General features: G+C 48.1%; 1 protein-coding gene across 2 annotated transcripts in view; it reads right to left on the bottom strand.

The window, feature by feature from the left end:
* Window positions 1-19,780, bottom strand: part of LOC142291690 (ATP-binding cassette sub-family C member 5-like) — a 229,614-nt gene that overhangs the window by 199,519 nt on the left and 10,315 nt on the right. The gene's annotated exons all lie outside the window — the stretch shown is intronic.

Here is a 19,780-nt window from a genome sequence, read left to right as displayed (position 1 = left end):
AGCAATGAAGTAGACGCTGACAACAGGGTAAACCAAGTCTTTGACTGACGCTGTCTCCTGAGGGGAACTCGTCCAGGTCCCGTCCCCTGCAGCACAGCGTGGTGGTCTGTGACCTGCCTCCTGGCACAAATTTAGAGTGTCTTTTGTGGCCCGTTATCTTGGAGCTTTCCGGGCCCCGCTCCCCACTATGGCTAAGTGAAGGAGCCTGCTTTCAGGGGCTCACGCTTGGGATTTCAGTAGGCCGCTTTTTTGGGAAAGCCCCCGCGACCCTGCACCTCGCCAGGCCCCGTAAACCGCCTGCCATCCATCCCTACCCCTCACCGGGCCCTGGGACAACCAATTCCCCTACCCACGGAGGGGAGAACTAACATCCAAGCTGCCCCTTGTCATCGCTCCCGGGATCCCCGTCCAGAGCAGCGGTGGTGTCACCAATCTCACCACAACCGTGGGTGGCGTCACGGACAATATCAAATCCCCACAATCAATTCCCCCTTTTCACTCACGGGCAAGGAATGCCGCTCGAGTCCCCGGGATCCGGCCCACCGCTCGAGCCACCACCGAGCAGCAGCCGGACCCGAGCAGTGGGAGAGCGCAGCGTCCCCTCCTCCGCCTGCGACACGCTAGTGCCCCGATCTCTGAGCTCGTGGGAACAGTCCATAAAGGCCCTGTCCTCCACAGGTTAATTGCCGGGTCGCCTGAAGCTTCTCCCCGACCTAGGGTCTGTGTACCCCGACGTGCCTTCGGTCAAGGACCAGTGATAGGACCAGGCTGCTGACCGTCCTCCAAGACAGGTCCCAGGCACCTAGCCTCAATCCCCTGCGACCGGGGTCCAACTCCTCTAGGTCCAGACCACCGTCTGCGACCTATTCTGCTTCTCCCCTGGGAGCTACAACTCCCAGCTTCCTCAGAGCTCCTCACAACTCGAGGGCTACCACTGAACTCAACTTGACACCTCCCACCTCCCTGTCTGACCCCTAGGTGGGCGGCCCTATTCCTGCTTAAGCAGCCCACTGGTGTGCCTGACAGGTGTGGTGCAAGATGTATCTAGGATTTGTGAATGATGATGGAGGCAGTACTGCAGGATGGAGACCCAGAACCATGGGGGTTTGAATCCTGCAGTAAGAGAAAGAGCGTGCAGAACCCTGTGATGACCTGAATAGTTCAGGGCCTCACATATACAGTATATGTGACCTCCTTATTTTCAGGGCTGCAGTGATCAGAGCAGTAGGACGAGTTGGGGCTTGAAGAAGTTGACATGAAATTTTGACCAGCTGAAGAAGAAACAAAAGGCTAATACTTTTGTGACGCCCCTTACTCTATCAGGGTGTCACAGGGAACTGCACTCCTGTCTCTTGTGGCGCAGAACTCACCCTCCATGGTTCTGGGTTCCTACACACTGGTATTGCTTCCATCAGCACTAAAATCCTAACCACACCTCACACCACAACCTGTCAGGCACACCAGTGGGTGGTCTAGCTGAAAAAGGGCCACCCGCCTAGGGGTTACGCAGACTGGTGGGAGGGAGGAAGTCAGATCAGTTGTAGCCCTCAGAGAGTGAGGAGCTGAGGGAGTTGGAGCTCCCTGTGTGACCTTGGTTGGGTCGCAGACAGTGGTCTGGGGCCAGAGGAGTCGGAGACCCGGTCGCAGGGTATTGGAAAAGGGTGTACTGACTTAGTTTCGGAGAACAGTCAGCACCGGAAAGTCCAGTAACCGGACCGGTACCAAGAACGGCGGAGTACAGGACCCTAGATCAGGGAGTAGCTTCACGCAACCTGATAATAATTCACCTGTGGAGGATAGTCTCTTTATGAACTTTACCCAAGAGCTCAGAGATCAAAGGCACCAACACAACGAGGGGGATAGGGCTTTCCAGCTTATGCAGCCTACAGAAATCCCAAGTGTCAGCCATCGAGAGCACAGCTCCACTATATCACAATAGGGAGCAGGACCCAGACAGCTTCAGGCTGAAGGGTCACTTAGGAAAATCTAAAAAATTATCCATGGAGGCAGGCTCTGGACCACCAAGCAGTACCAGTGGGAACGGATACCCGGACAAGCTCCCCCGAGTGGCAGTGGCACCCAGAGACTTGGTTTACTTCTGTGTCAGAGTCTGCTTAACCCTTTAGTGACGGAGCTAATTTTCACCTTAATGACCAGACCAAATTTTGCAATTCTGACCAGTGTCCCTTCATGAGGTTATAACTCTGGAATGCTTCAACGGATCCCGGTGATTCTGAGATTGTTTTTTCGTCACATATTGGACTTCATGTTAGTACCAAATTTAGGACAATATTTTTTGCGTTTATTTATGAAAAAAATTGAATATTGGCAAAAATTTTGAAAATTTAGCAATTTTCAACTTTTGAATTTTTATACCGTTAAACCAGAGATTTCTGTGACACAAAATAGTTAATAAATAACATTTCCCACATGTCTACTTTACATCAGCACAATTTTGGAAACAAAATTTTTTTTTGTTAGGAAGTTAGAAGAGTTTAAAGTTTATCAGCGATTTCTCATTTTTACATCAAAATTTACAAAACCATTTTTTTAGGGACCACATCACATTTGAAGTGACTTCAATAGGCCTAGATGACAGAAAATACCCAAAAGTGACACCATTCTAAAAACTGCACCCCCCAAAGTACTCAAAACCACATTCAAGAAGTTTATTAACCCTTCAGGTGCTTCACATGAACAAAAGCAATGTAGAATGAAAAAAAGCAAAAATTAAATTTTACCTAAAAATGTTGCTCTAACCCAAATTTATTCACTTTTAGAAGAAATAACACAACAAAATGGACCCCAAAACTTGTTCCCCACTTTCTTATGAGCGCGCTGATACCCCACATGTGGTCAGAAACCTCTGTTTGGACAAATGGGAGGGCTCGGAACAGAAGGAGCAATATTTGAATTTTGGAAAGCAAATTTGGCTGAAATAGATTGCAGGCACCATGTTCCATTTACAGGTCCGCTAAGGTACCTAAACAGAAGAAACCCCTCACAAGTGACACCATTTTGGAAACTAGACCCCTCAAGGCTTCTATCTAGGGGTATAGTGAGCATTTTAGATCCACAGGTACTTCACAGATTTTGTTAACGTTACGTTGTCATATTGAAAATTTTAATAATTTTCTCAAAAATGTTGCTTTAGCATCAATTTTCTCACTTTTTCAAGAGGTAATTCCAAAAATTTGACCTCAAGGTTTGTTAACCACTTTTTTATGAGCGCGGTGATACCTCACATGTGGTCTGAAACCTTTGTTTGGACAAATGGGAGGGCTTGGAACGAAAGGAGCAATATTTGAATTTTGGAAAGGAAATTTGGCTGAAAAAGATTGCGGGCACCATGTCATATTTGGAGGACCCCTAAGGTACCTAAACAGCAGAAACCCCGCACAAGTGACCCCATTTTGGAAACTAGGCCCCTCAAGGAATTTATCTAGATGTTTGGTGAGTACCCTGAACCCCCAGGTGCTTCACAGAATTTTATAACGTTGAGCCATGAAAAAAAAAAAAAAATTTTACCACAAAATTGTTATTTCAACCAGGTAGCTTTTTTTTTTACAAGAGTAAAAGGAAAAAATTCAGCATAAGATTTATTGTGAAATTTCTCCTGAGTATGCTGATTCCTTATATGTGGTGGAAATCAACTGTTTGGGCGCATGGCAGGGCTCGGAAGGGAAGGAGTGCCATTTGACTGCAAAATTGGCTGGAATCAATAGCGGACGCCAGGTTGCATTTGGAGAGCCCCTGAGGTGCCTAAACAGTGGCGGACCCCCACAAGTGACTCCATTCTGGAAACAAGACACCTCAAGGCTTTTATCTAGGTGTATAGTGAGCAGTTTGAATCCACGAGTACTTCACAGAATTTGATAAGCTTAGGTTGCCATATTGAAAATTTTCATTTTTTCACAAAAATGTTGCTTCAGCATCAAATTTCTTACTTTTTCAAGAGGCAACAACAAACCGAGGACCCAACAGGTTGTTATCCAATGTCTTATGAGCACAGGGATACCCCACATGTGGCCAAAAACCTCTGTTTGGATAAATGGGAGGGCTTGGAATGGAAGGAGCACCATTTGAATTCTGGAAAAGTTGAAATAAATTGCGGGCACCATGTCACATTTGCAGGGCCCCTTGGGTACCTATACAGCAGAAACCCCCCACAAGTGACCCCATTTTGGAAACTGGATTTTATTCAGGAGTATAGTAAGCATTTTGAATCCACAGGTACTTCATAAAAATGTTGCTGTATCAACAAATGTCTCACTTTTAGGCTATGTGGCCATGATCCAGCGACACAGCGTCTAGTACACAGTGTCAGCCTCCTGCAGAGATGTGAGTGTTGTCCACGGGTGAACGCAGCTGCCCATGCCCACGATTTGGGTTCAGGCCGCTGTGGAGCTCTATGCTACCTGCAGAGAACACTCTTGTCTCCGCAGCATAAATTGACATGCTGAGGCTCGGGAAGCTGCACCACAGGTCAGTGTATGCTGCGGAGAAAAGAAGCACATTGGGCAAGCACATTGGGCATGGGATTTCTAAAAATCCTTCCACTGTGCTTCTACTGCACAATGCAGCGCTATGGACACAGGGAAAACACTCTGCGCCCAAAACGCTGCAAATCCCGATTGTGGGCGCACAGCCTAAAATGCTACAATGGATGAATGGATAGATGTCAAATATATATAATGTCACACCCCCTGCATATTCTAAGCTGGCGCCCTTTAGTGCCTTTCATGTGGCACTAAAGGGTGCCTAGCCTTGTATTTAGCCCCCCAAAAAATTAATAATTAAAATAAACGACGTGGGGTCCCCCCTATTTTTGATAGGCAGCTAGGGTAAAGCAGACAGCTGTAGCCTGCAAACCACAGCTGACAGCTTCACCTTGTCTGGTGATCAATTTGGAGGGCTCCCCAGGCGTTTTTAAAAAAAAAACAAAAACGTGGGGTCCCCCCCAAATTAGATCACCAGCCAAGGTGAAGCGGACAGCTGGGGTCTGGTATTCTCAGGGTGGGAAGAGCCATGGTTATTGGACTCTTCCCAGCCTAAAAATAGCAGGCTGCAGCCGCCCCAGAAGTGGCGCATCCATTAGATGCGCCAATCCTGGCGCTTCGCCCCAGCCCTGGTGCGGTGGCAGACGGGGTAATATATGGGGTTGATACCAGCTGTAATGTCACCTGGCATCAAGCCCTGGGGTTAGTGATGTCACGGCATCTGAACAGATACCCGACATTACTAACCCAGTCAGTAATAGAAAAAAATAAAGACAAAAAAAAATTTATTTGAAAAAACACTCCCCGAAACATTCCTCTTTCCCCAATTTATTGAAAATAAAGAAATTCCGGTCGCTGTAATCCATTTTGGAGGTCAAACGCCGACTCTGGACCTTTTAGAATATGGGGGGCACGTTCAGGGAACGTATCCCCCATTTTCTGGAAGAGCAAGCTCTCCATGAGCAGTGTGGGTGCAGTAATCTGAGAATACTGCACTCACACTGCCCCGGTCCAACTTAGGGCAGAGTGACCTGCAGTAACCTCATTCCAGAATATGAGGGGCACGCTCACAGAACGTACCCCCCATTTTCTGGAACAGCAGTCTCTCCATGTGAGGAGTGTGGCTGCAGATTACTGCACTCACTCTCCCCCGGTCCACAGTGGAGCAGCCTGTGCAGCAGCGACGTCAGCGTCCCTGCTTGCAGGGATCCAGCTGACAGCCGCTGTCTGTGCATGCGCCGCCAGCATTCAAGAAGGAGGCGGCGTGATCGCGGGACGGATCACCAGACAGGTAACGTAAGACCGGGGGCTGGGGGGGGTGACGGGGGGTGACCTAGCGGGACCTGGGGACACCTTTTTGTCGCATGTGACGTGTCACATGCGGCAGAAACAGCAGATTGAATGCGGCCGCGCGCTGTGCGAAGCGCGCCGCCATCTTACACGCTCCGGAGGGGGGAGGGGGGTGGCTCTGGAGAACTGGAGGGGGCTCCGGTGACCAGAGGGCTCCGGTGGACCGGAGGAGGGGTCAGGGGGAGGACATTTCCCTTAGATCTGAAATGTTTGATCATTTCAGATCGGAGGGAAATGAATGCAGAGCCGGCGCTGGCGGCAGTTTTCTGTGCGCTTCGGCGCCATTTTGACTGCTCCGGAGGGGGGGTAGGGGTGTGGGGGGACTCTCCGGTACCGGGGGCTTTGGGGGCACTAGGGGTTTAGATTTCTTTCTCATCTGACATGTTTGATCATGTCAGATGAAAAAGAAATCAGTTTTACCGGCCATTTCTTTTTTTTTTATGTGACCGTCGGTATACGGTGTATACCGGCGATCACATTATCGGGGTCCAAAAAAAACACCCCGATTCATAATCTGGGGGGTCTCAGCTACCCCCAGTAGCTGAAACCCCCGAGATTTTCGGTCGCTGGGGGGGCGCTACAGGGTTTTTTCGGGCTGCCGCTGTAAAGCGGCGGAACAGAATAAGTACCCTGTTTTGCCGCCGCTTTAAGTCGTACGGCCGTCGTTATGAGGTTAATGATTGCACCAATGTCTACACAACCTGAGTGAGTACACTGTACACCCTGCGTCCTGCCTGCTCGCATAGCCTGCACAATGCTATCCGTCACTTATCTCCAGAGTCCCGGGGTCTCCCCTACCCGTGGAGAGATCACCATCTGGCTGCCCCACTTCATCTCCCCCGGGTACGCCCATCGGCAGCTGCTGTACTCGCCTTACCGCGAACCACGGGTGGCGTCACGAACTCTCCCTTGTAAATAACTCCCCCTTTACATTTGAAGTGGCCGCAAGCCCCCGGGTCCGGAGACCCTCGAGCCACAGCAACCCCGGATCCGAGCAGTTCGACTGCTGCAGGGGCGGCACACTTTAATCAATCAAGACATCAGCGGTATGTCATTGAATTAAACTATTTAGACTGTATCTATACTTTATGAATTGCAGAGATAATGGAAGTAATACCCTTGTATGTAAAACAAGGTCCCTTATTTTATTAGGTGTAGCACCATTCCTTAAGGTCCAGTCACACTAAACAACTTACCAGCGATCCCAACAACGATAGGGATCGCTGGTAAGTTGCTAGGAGGTTGCTGGTGAGATGTCACACTGCGACGCTCCAGCGATCCCACCAGCAACCTGACCTGGCAGGGATCGCTGGAGCGTCGCTACACGAGTTGCTGGTGAGCTCACCAGCAACCAGTGACCAGCCCCCAGCGTCGCGTGGAAGATGCTGCGCTTGGTAACTAAGGTAAATATCGGGTAACCAACCCGATATTTACCTTGGTTACCAGCGCACGCAGCTACACGTGCAGAGAGCAGGGAGCAGCGCACACCGCTTAGCGCTGGCTCCTTGCTCTCCTAGTTACAGCACACATCGGGTTAATTACCCGCTGTGTACTGCAGCTAAATGTGCACAGAGCAGGGAGCAGCGCACAATGCTTAGCGCTGGCTCCCTGCTCTCCTAGCTACAGCACACATCGGGTTAATTACCCGATGTGTGCTGCAGCTAAATGTGCACAGAGCAGGGAGCAGCGCACAATGCTTAGCGCTGGCTCCCTGCTCTCCTAGCTACAGCACACATCGGGTTAATTACCCGATGTGTGCTGCAGCTAAATGTGCACAGAGCAGGGAGCAGCGCACAATGCTTAGCGCTGGCTCCCTGCTCTCCTAGTCACAGTGTAACGGGGTGCCAGGGGTGCCTCCGGCCTTGTAGTCGTGGCCCTTGCTGACAGGCTTACCCCTGGCGTCGCCGTCACTGGGGGAACAGGAGGTGCCTTGGTGGGGCAGAGTGTGGTGGTGCAGGTGTTGTCCGGCGCACAAATACTCTTCAGGCGTGGGTCAATGCAAACAACAAACATGTTTTATTCTTCGCAATTCTTCACACTTGGCAGTAATAAAGCACAATGCTATGGCGCTTCCTTCAGCTGAGGGAAAGTCTACTCTAGCGTTCCCTCAAGTGGGCGACTTGCCTGACTACTTCACTTCGCCCGGCTCCCACTTCTGGCTACCCACAGCCCGGACCCACACCGGACTGCTTCACCCTACGAGGTTCCGCCCGCTCCTGTCTTCTCCGGCTTCCCTATACTTCAGCTGCCACACTCTGCCCCTGGCTGTTCCTTCTTCTTTCCTGTCCCAGAGACCACTGCCTGACTCACACACTTTCTTCCCTCCTAAACTGCCGGCTCCTCCTCCCTACTGTGGTGACAGCCGTCCCACCCGGCCACTAGGGGGTACCCTGACTCATCATACATGCATACAATATAAAACATTTTTATTAACAACGTTTCCGGGTTAACTAGGCTTCTTGGTGAGGGGTCTGCCCACCCCTTACACTCCTCCCCTCTTTAACCTGAGCCTCCCGGCCAGGCTCCAATCTAAAATTACAACTGTTAAAACCACATAAAACATGTTTAATCAACTGCGAACCTGTCCAGCGCCCGGAGGCTTGGCAGCGCTCCCGGTCTTTGGTGTGCCCGGAGGCTTAGCAGCACTCCCGGTCTTTGGTGTGCCCGGAGGCTTTGCAGCGCTCCCGGTCTTTGGTGGTCAACGCAGGAACACGGAATCTTCTCTTCTCCATAACGCAGAGGAGCCCCTGGCTCAGTCCAGCAAGCAGGCTCACTCCGGAATCAGCAACTTAAACACAAAACTTTCTCCGGCTTAAACACGCCGGCATCAAACAAAACAAGCCCGCCATCTTCCGGTCTTGACACTCATTCCGGGTGGAAGGCCCGTTGCCACTCAGCTCTCTGGGCTTGGATGTATTCCGACAGGGACTGCCCGGGTAGTCGGCGCAGCCGCCGGAAAGGCTCCTGACTGATGAGCTGCTCCGCTGCTGCAGCCCCCGGCTTGGGCTCCTCTGCCTCTGACGGAGGTGAGGGGGTCGCGGCACGGGACGGTGGCGGGCTGCCCATAACAATCGTCGGGTGAGTAATAATGTTCTGGTTAATCGCCAGTACCGGCGAGGTTCCCTTCTCTGGGTCGGTACTTTGCACGGGCATGACTGCCGGAGCTACAGCTACGGTATGTCGGGGTCGGGAGGCTTCAGCCAGCACCGGTCTTCGTTGTACTTGTCGCCGGGCCTGGTGCTCTTCCCATTCTACCTCCTGCTGCCATTGGGCAGCCTCCTGTTCGGTAGGCGTACGGTGCACCCCCACCGCAAACAAGCCCCGGCAACCCACTTCCCTCAGGAATCGTACCTTTTCCCCGGGGTATAGGGTATGCAGCCGCTGCGGGAGGCCTTCTGTATCCAGGTTGACGCGATTATAAAAGTAATCGTCGCCGGTTTCGCCATCCCGGATGAAGCCGTACCCTTCTTTCTGATTGAACTTGACGACCACTCCGGTGGTATACTGACGCTCAAGCTCTTCGCCGTGGGGACCCGCCATGATCTCCCGGGCGACGGTTTCAATGAGCAGCCGCTCTTGCACTGGGTCCGGCTCAGGTGACGGGGATCTTCGGGTCGGTAGGGGAGACGGCAGCACCGGATCCCAGTAAAAACCCCAGTCGTCTCTCTCCAATTTCCGGGCGTATGTCTCCGCCGGAGTCTGGATTTGACCAGGCGTTTCAGACCCTACCGCGGCTGGCGGGGGTCTCTCTGAGCAGGGATATGGAGCTCCCAGCATCCGGCTCCCCGACGGTAGTTGGGCGGCGTAGGTCGCCCGGACCTCTGTTGTGGTCGCACCGGTCTCCGCGTCCCACGTAGTGAGCCAAGTCACCCTACTGGCTTGCCCCGGTCCTTCGGGTACAGCCGGCAAGTAGGTAGGGAATCCCTCCGCAGACACCACCTGCTTCTGACGGCTCTCGTCCAAATTCTCCATTTTCTCGGCAACACTAGCTCTCAGTAATGGCGTCAGGGTCAGTGGCGAGACTAGAGGAAGTGGAGGCGGGCTCACTTTTCCCGCTCTTGAGGATACTCCACCCTTAGCCTCGCACCACAGATCGACCCCTCCGCAGCGGCACTTCTTTCTTCTTACAACACCGCCCACTGTACATGTCTGTGTTCGTGCCCTGGGACCGGCACCTCCCCTCTTTGGGCGGAGTACTCCGAACTTCTTTTTCGGCACCGGCCAGCCCCAGGCTCTTCTTTTGGCGCCGATTCTTCGCGCGCTTTCTGTTTCTTCACAGACGACGGCCACCTTGCCGCCATCTTGTGCCCGGTCCACCGCCTCAGGCACTGCTTCCTCTTCCCACCATGGGACTGGAAATCTTCGCTGAGAGTCCGGATCAGGGGCCCTGGCCACCACTTGGTCTCCATCTTCTTGGAGCGGGTCCCCTTGCATACGATCCGGATCCTGCCGACTACGCCAAATGTAACGGGGTGCCAGGGGTGCCTCCGGCCTTGTAGTTGTGGCCCTTGCTGACAGGCTTACCCCTGGCGTCGCCGTCACTGGGGGAACAGGAGGTGCCTTGGTGGGGCAGAGTGTGGTGGTGCAGGTGTTGTCCGGCGCACAAATACTCTTCAGGCGTGGGTCAATGCAAACAACAAACATGTTTTATTCTTCGCAATTCTTCACACTTGGCAGTAATAAAGCACAATGCTATGGCGCTTCCTTCAGCTGAGGGAAAGTCTACTCTAGCGTTCCCTCAAGTGGGCGACTTGCCTGACTACTTCACTTCGCCCGGCTCCCACTTCTGGCTACCCACAGCCCGGACCCACACCGGACTGCTTCACCCTACGAGGTTCCGCCCGCTCCTGTCTTCTCCGGCTTCCCTGTACTTCAGCTGCCACACTCTGCCCCTGGCTGTTCCTTCTTCTTTCCTGTCCCAGAGACCACTGCCTGACTCACACACTTTCTTCCCTCCTAAACTGCCGGCTCCTCCCTACTGTGGTGACAGCCGTCCCACCCGGCCACTAGGGGGTACCCTGACTCATCATACATGCATACAATATAAAACATTTTTATTAACAACGTTTCCGGGTTAACTAGGCTTCTTGGTGAGGGGTCTGCCCACCCCTTACAACAGCACACATTGGGTTAATTAACCCGATGTGTCCTGCAGCTACATGTGCACAGAGCAGGAGCCGGCACTGACAGTGAGAGCGGCGGAGGCTGGTAACTAAGGTAAATATCGGGTAACCAAGGACAGGGCTTCTTGGTTACCCGATGTTTACCGTGGTTACCAGTGTCCGCAGAAGCCGGCTCCTGCTGCCTGCACATTTAGTTGTTGCTGTCTCGCTGTCACACACAGCGATCTGTGCTTCACAGCGGGACAGCAACAACTAAAAAATGGCCCAGGACATTCAGCAACAACCAACGACCTCACAGCAGGGGCCAGGTTGTTGCTGGATGTCACACACAGCGACATCACTAGCAACATCGCTGCTACGTCACAAAAGTTGTTCATTAGCAGCGATGTTGCTAGCGATGTTGCTTAGTGTGACGGGGCCTTTAGTATATAGTGTCCTCCCTTATTATCTATAGCACTGTCCCTTATTTCATAGATTCCTCTTTTATTATGTATTGAACCTTCTCTTATTACCTAGCGTCATCTTTTGGTATGTATACTATAACACCATCCCTTATTACAAAGCATCCTCTCTAGTTACATACAGTTGAAACCAGAAGTTTATATACACATTTAAAAAAACACATATGCATGTTATTTCTCAATATCTGACCTACAATCAGAATAAACATTTCCCATTTTAAGTCAATTAGATTACCAAAATTAATTATATTTGCCAAATGCCAGAATAATAAGAGAGAGAGAATGTTTAAAGTAATTTTTATTACTTTCTGCAAAGTCAAAAGTTTACATACACTAAGAGTGCTATGCCTTTTAACAATATGGGACAGCCCATATGATGTCATGTCTTTGGAATCTTCTGATAGAGATACACCTGTGGATGTATTTGAATGCACACCTGAAACACACTGCTTCTTTGTGTAGCATCATAGGAAAATCAAAAGAAATCGCCCAAGATCTCAGGAAGAGAATTGTGGATTTTCAGAAGTCTGGTTCATCTTTGGGTGCAATTTCCAGATACCTGAAGGTACCTCGTTCATCATTGTTTATTAACATCTGAGTTAATTAGAGGCACACCTGTGAATGTATTTTAATGCACACCTGAAACAAACTGCTTCTTTGTGTAGCAACATGGGAAAGTCAAAAGACATCAACCAAGATCTCTCGAGGAGTATTGCAGACTTTCATAAGTCTGGTTCAATTTCCACATACCTGAAGGTGCCTCGTTAATCTCTACAAACAATTATATGCAAGTACAAAAAAGATGGGAATGTCCAGCCATCAAACCGCTCAGGAAGGAGACGGTTTTTGTGTATCAGAGATGAGCGTGCTTTGGTCATTCATGTGCATATCAACCCAAGAACAAAAGCAAAATACTTTGTGAAGATGCTGGCGGAAGCTGGTAAGATTGTGTCATTATCCACAGTGAAGCGAGTACTGTATCAATATGGGCTGAAAGGCCACTCTACCAGGAAGAAGCCATTACTCCAATAGAAATTAAAAAAAGCCAGATTAATGTTTGCAAATGCACACAAGAACAAAGACCTTAATTTTTGGAGACATCTCCAGTGGTCTGATGAAACTGAAATTGAACTGTTTGGCCATAATAACCATCATTACATTTGGACGAAAAAGGGAGAAGCTTTGAAACATAAGAACATCATCCCAACTGTGAAACATGGGGGTGGCAGCATCATGTTGTGGGCTTCTTTTGCTGCAGGAGGGACTGGTGTACATTACAAAAGAGATGGCATCATGAATAAAGAAGATTATTTGTAAATACTGAAGCAACATTTCAAGACATCAGCCAGGAACTTAAACCATGGGCGGAAATGGGTCTTCCAAATGGACAATGATCTAAAGCATATTACCAAATTGGTTACAAAGTGGCTTAAGGGTAACAAAGTCAATGTTTTGGAGTGGCCATCACAATACCCTGATCTCAATCCTATTGAAAATTTATGGGCAAAGCTGAAAAGGCTGGTGCGAGCAAAGAAGTACAAACATGGCTCAGTTACACCAGTTCTGTCAGGAGGAATGGGCCCAAATTCCTACCAACTATTGTGAGAAGCTTGTGGAAGGATATCCAAAACGTGTGACCCAAGTCATACAGTTTAAGGTCAATGGTACCAAATACTAATGAAATGTATGTAAACTTTTGACTTTGCAGAAAGTAATAAAAATGCCTTAAAACATTCTCTCTCTCTCTCTCTCTCTCCTACTTGACCTAAAATGGGAAAGGTTTATTCTGATTTCATGTCAGATAGTGAGAAAAACGTGCAGATGTGTCTTTTCAGATAGCGTATGGAAACCTCTGATTTCAACTGTATATAGTTATATTTAACTGTCCTTTATTACATAGTGTTATCTGTTGTTATCTTGTTATGTATAGCGCCATCCCATTATTGCTTAGCGTAATCCCTTGTTATGTGTAGAGCCGTCCTTTATACATAGTATCCTCTCTTGTTGTATATAAAATGAATGCTGATGGAGGAGTAATGTAACGCCTGCCTGGATCAACAGACTCAGATGGGATGTAATGGACAGGCTAGAGGGAAGCCACTCACCAAGCAGGACCCCGAGAACCCTGGAAAACTTTAACCCCTATACAGGGATTTGGAATTACACAGGGCCCTGGAGATCACTACCTGTGGAAGGCTACAGTCCAATGAGAGTAGTCGTCAGGCAGGGTCAAACCAGGAATAGCAGAACAGGGACAGAATCGGCAGGCAAGGACGTAATCAGAAAACGTAGCAGAGGTCAAATCCGGATCGGGCAGCGATGTACAAAAAAAGCAGGCAGAAGGGTAGTCAGAAAACACGCAGAAGTCAGCACACAGGAATCACTAAACAGAATAGGGCGGACCAGGAGCCAGGAAATCAGAACTATCTCTGGCAGAGGTCAGCAGACAGGAGGGGAACTAAGAAGGGTGTGGTGTCTTCCCATTGGCTGTAGCTGAACGCTGGCAACTTCAGCTGGAAGACACACGCCACCCATAGTCAGCCAGTGGTACTGCAGATCCCAAGATAACCCAGCCCAGTGGATGATCGGAGCCTGCACCCACCGGTGCCTCTGGCATTGACTCCTCTCCCATCACCAGCACCATCCACGGCAGGAACACGGCGTCACCTGGCGATCGGAGCAGAAGTCGCTGGAGCGGACTCCGGTGGTGACCTAACAAGTGTGGGTTCAGCCTCCCCTAGTAAAAAATCTTCCATATAGTTATTTTTATGGTGCATATAATCTCTAACTTTGTATCTTAACTGGAAGAGGGGCCAGGCCATATTTCTTGCAGAAGCCCCAAGCTGTCAGCATCCACCCCACCCCCCCATCACTAGAAAACCACATGAAAGAATTAACATGTCAATATGAAGCTTATTGAAAGATTATTTTAATTATTCTTTGATGCGAGAATCTGTTCTAAAATCCTTGTAAACAAATCTCTGTGTGAAAATACCCTTAAGCTAAGATCACATGGGCGTATTTTTGGCCCCTGTGCTGTCTGTGATTAAGGGACAGCCCATGGATAGCACACGAACCAGTATTAGCCTATGTGCTAGGCTATTTTTCACATCGACCTCATGTTCACATGGAAAAAATTCTGCTGGCATGATCCATTTTATTGACAATACTAGCTTATGTAAATAGCGGTCAGTCCTTAGAGTTCATCTGCTAATAAGGCTGCTTTCACACATCAGTTTTTTGCCATCAGGCACAATCCGGCAAAAACATGAAAAAACGGATCCGGCGTCTGTTGCCGCTGGATCCATTTTTTCCCCCATAGACTTTCATTAGCACCGGATTGTGCCGGATGAAACGTTGAAGTGAACATTTTTGTGTCCGGCAAAAAAACGGATTGCGCCGTACGGCATGTTTTATAATGGAGGCCTATGGACGCCGGATCCGGCGTAATGCGGCAAAAAAGGGATTCGGCCGCCGCATGCTCAGTATCACACCGGATCTGTCAAAAAACTGAAGGAACTGATGGAAAAAACTGATGCAACTGATCCGTTTTTTCGCCGGCTCCATCGCATCAGTTTTTACGACGAATCGTGCCTGATACCAAAAAACTGATGTGTAAAAGCAGCCTAAGCAGGCAAGCACACTGAGCCAGGCACCTGTTGATATGTCTTGTGCGAGAAATTCAACACCATTATGAACATAGACTTAACGAGATCTCAAATATGTTTTCAATTTATAAAACAAACTCAATAACATCAGATTTTTTAAAGGTTAAATTAATATTTTAATTATATTTTAATTTTTATAAGTTACATTATTATAACCCATAATGTGTGATGGTCCATGGGGAGATCAGAATGCTTGTCTGTGTGTCCTACGTGTGACATCCGGACAGCATGAAATTGTATATACTTACCTGTCTCCGGCGCTGCTGTCTCTAGCGCTGCTCTTACTTCCAGGTCCGAGGTCAGTGCCATGAATTTTCATTAGCATAATGAGGTAGACCTGGAAGCAACAGGTAGGAATAAAAAATATTTTTTTAAGGGACAGGTGTTTTCTCCGGAATGTATCACACTGATGTTACACGGATCACATCAGTCCGTGTGACACCTGTGCTGCTGGCAGAAATGGACATGTCGCTGTGTGGAGCACACAGACACGCCTATGCTCCACACAGACACATGATTCGATATGAAAACACAGACGTGTGCGCAAACCCATTGCATTTAATGGGTCTACGCGTGTCCATGTCTCCGGTACGTGTGGAAACGGACACCACATGTACTGGAACCACGGAAGAGGCATTAGACACATGAAATCAAGACTGTGCTGAGCTATCAGTTTGGTGAGTCAAAGGTCAGTTCATTCAATCTAGTACAGGGGCATACAAAGCTGTCGTTATGTTGATTGACAGCTCAGCCATCCAATCTGAGACTGGGATAATCTGGGTTTCTTCAGGTGTCTGTACTAGGATGGAGTCAAGAAGATACTTCCCAATTCCCAAGACCGGCAATGTGACTGTCCTGTATTGAATACAGATGCTGTCCTGACACGGTAGCCGGGTATCTTCAAGGATGATACCATTGTTTATATTCTTTTCTTATTAAAAGCATATATAATTTTTGTTCTGGTTCTTCATAAGCACCTGGTGCATATTGATCCTTGTGACTGTATGTACAGTATACTCACTTATTCAGAGGACTTGGTCTCAAAATGTATTGATTATCATATGTTCTAACAATTCTCCTAGCATCCGTAATACCCCGGAAGAACCTCTGTATAGAGAGGTGAAACGTGTTGTGCTGTTTGCTTCTTTGGGAGAGATTGCTTTTCTCGGTGTGGCTAGATCGGTCCTCAATTTTCTATGTTGCATTATTTGAAGATGACAAGATCTTTTTGAGATCAGTGACATAGCTATTTGTGACTGTCCCCTCCAGTGAATCCCTATGACAGAAATACCCAGACAGACTATATCTCAGGAAAGAGTATTTTGGGAAGGAGGAAATATCTTCTTAATTCCATCCTAGTACAGACTCTTCCATTTTCTTAGAAGGTTCCTTTATCGGGTTGGTCTATCTATTTATTATTATATTAACACTAGAAGTCCCAGAGAGGGGTCATTTAACATTTCTACCTTTGGAACCGAGAGACTGGTCGAATGACCTGAAGGATTTTAGCTAACATCCTATAATCCCCGTCTTTTGTTCTGTAATTAAGGCCATTACTGTTGCAGCACAGGAGGCTGTTGTTTTCCATTGAGTTTAGCCATTTAGTTTCTAGTTACTTCTATTCAGTTTATTGTATGTCATTTGACCCTCTTTTGGGACTTTAGGGGGGAGCTCGAAATTTCTGGAACTTCTAGTGTTAATAGTCTCTAATATGTGTTCATATACTGTGTATATATCTTCACAATATGTGTCCTAGGAAGTACGTTTGTATATCTTATGTCATATTGGGTGTATTCTGTTTTGTTTGGATACACTTTTTAACATTAGTAATAAAACTTATGAAATTCTAGGAATTTATTTTTCTGTGAATATATATATATATTTTCCATTAACTCCAAAATATCTACACAGTGTTTGTCTTCAGTCATAGCATTTTCTCATCAGTGCATGTTGCCTCATTTATCTGTGCTCTGTGTTTTGATGTACTGCTACCAGACCTTGGACCTCCTTTGACCATCCGTTTGCCTGGCCCCTTTGCTTCGATCCGCTATCCTCCTGGTATTTTGATCCTGGACTGTGACCTGACTACACCTTTGTCTTTCACCTTAGTGCACGACATGTTCTCTTGGTATCTGACCCCAGAATGTTTGACTACCCTGCCTCACGGCTTGCTTGTGAGTAGTGACTAGTGTCACAAATAGCATACAAATAAACACAATCGAACGCTGAGTGTACTAAGGTATATATGAACAGTGAATTCTAGGAATTTTGAATTGCTGCACTCAGTTTGATCACATTGAATGGGCCCATATTTCAACGACACCGTGTGATCATTGCAAGTGTGGACCTATACTATCAGGCTTACTCACCCTGGGTTTTGGTTTACAAATTTAAAGCGCAGGTAAAATCCAACTATAATAAAAAAACTTTGGACAAATGGAAAAGGTAGGCAGCAAACATGGAGAAAGTCGCTTACCCACAATGGACACATGTGACAAATATTGTTATATAAATCTCTGCAACTATATTAATGGGTTCCATTCATCTGATTGGGGTTGTTATGGCATCAAGTGCATCTTTTCAGCAAATTCCATTTAAAAAAATAAGATAATTTACTACAACAAAATTTGAAATGTGTGAATCCATCCGTTGTAGACACTCTTACAAAAAAATGTTAGATGAGTTAAAGTTATGTTTTCTATACGTTTGTTGACACACACATGACTTTTACCGCTCATTACACAGGTGCAAAGATGTTACAATATAACTTATCAACGTACCTTTAAGTTATCATACCCAAATTATATTTTTAAGAAAAATAAACCTCCTATCCCAAATAATTTTTAGTAGTGGATAGTGACTTGTATCCATAATACTGGCAGACAAATATACCCAAAAGTCTACTAATCTGAAACTAGGCCTTAAGGGCCGTGTGTGCACGTGTGCTTTTTTCTTGCTTTTTGGTTGCGTTTTAAACTGCACTGTGTCAATGACAAAATACATGCGTTTTGCTTCCCCAGCAATGTCTATTAGTAATCAGAATTTCCATCCGCACGTTGCTTTTTTTTTTAGGTAGTGTTTTGTTTGACAAATATTTGTCAAAATTGTTGCCTAAAAAAAAGCAACATGTCACTTCTTCATTGAGTTTTGGTTGTATTTTCCACCCATTGACTCAATCTCAAAACGCATTGTTGAAAACGCAGCAAAAACGCATACATTTTTACCGCGTATTATTGTCAAATGCAGTGTTTACATTTGTCAAAATGCTGCAGTTTAGTTGTCAAGCAAGAATGCAGACGTGCGGACATAGCCTATAAGGCTCCCATGAGAGTTTGGCCAATAGCCTGACATGTATGGGTATAACAATCTGACATGTCCAATTTTAGACTTCTGATCTGTTTGTTCTTTAAAAGATAAGCCACCACATGACGTTTCTGGCAGAGCCCTCTTAAGGCCCCGTCACACTAAACAACATCGCTAGCAACATCGCTGCTAACGGACAACTTTTGTGATGTAGCAGCGATGTTGCTAGTGATGTCGCTGTGTGTGACATCCAGCAACAACCCGGCCCCTGCTGTGAGGTCGTTGGTTGTTGCTGAATGTCATGGACCATTTTTTAGTTGTTGCTCTCCCGCAGTGAAGCACACATCGCTGTGTGTGACAGCGACAGAGCAACAACTGAATGTGCAGGCAGCAGGAGCCAGCTTCTGCGGACTCTGGTAACCAATGTAAACATCGGGTAACCAAGAAGCCCTTACCTTGGTTACCCGATATTTACCTTCGTTACCAGCCTCCGCAGCTCTCACGCTGTCAGTGCCGGCTCCTGCTCTGTGCACATGTAGCTGCAGTACACATCGGGTAATTAACCCCATGTGTACTGTAGCTAGGAGAGCAGGCAGCCAGCGCTAAGCAGTGTGCGCTGCTCCCTGCTCTCTGCACGTGTAGCTACAGCACACATCGGGTAATTAACCCGATGTGTACTGTAGCTAGGAGAGCAGGCAGCCAGCGCTAAGCAGTGTGCGCTGCTCCCTGCTCTCTGCACATGTAGCTGCAGTACACATTGGGTAATTAACCCCATGTGTACTGTAGCTAGGAGAGCAGGCAGCCAGCGCTAAGCAGTGTGCGCTGCTCCCTGCTCTCTGCACGTGTAGCTACAGCACACATCGGGTAATTAACCCCATGTGCACTGTAACTAGGAGAGCAGGGAGCCAGCGCTAAGCAGTGTGCGCGGCTCCCTGCTCTCTGCACATGTAGCTGCAGTACACATTGGGTAATTAACCCCATGTGTACTGTAACTAGGAGAGCAGGGAGCCAGCGCTAAGCGGTGTGCGCTGGTAACCAAGGTAAATATCGGGTTGGTTACCCGATATTTACCTTAGTTACCAAGCGCAGCATCGCTTCCACGTGGCGCTGCTGGCTGGGGGCTGGTCACTGGTTGCTGGTGAGCTCACCAGCAACTCGTGTAGCCACGCTCCAGCGATCCCTGCCAGGTCAGGTTGCTGGTGGGATCGCTGGAGCGTCGCAGTGTGACATCTCACCAGCAACCTCCTAGCAACTTACCAGCGATCCCTATCAGGTTGGATCGTTGTTGGGATCGCTGGTAAGTTGTTTAGTGTGACTGGGCCTTTACAGAGAACACAAGAACACTCAGAACAAGCAGTGCTGTGTATGGGAGATTG

Source organism: Anomaloglossus baeobatrachus, chromosome 2 (genome assembly GCF_048569485.1).
Source record: "Anomaloglossus baeobatrachus isolate aAnoBae1 chromosome 2, aAnoBae1.hap1, whole genome shotgun sequence".
Classification (NCBI taxonomy): domain Eukaryota; kingdom Metazoa; phylum Chordata; class Amphibia; order Anura; family Aromobatidae; genus Anomaloglossus; species Anomaloglossus baeobatrachus.
This window is presented reverse-complemented; position numbering and strand designations above follow the sequence as displayed.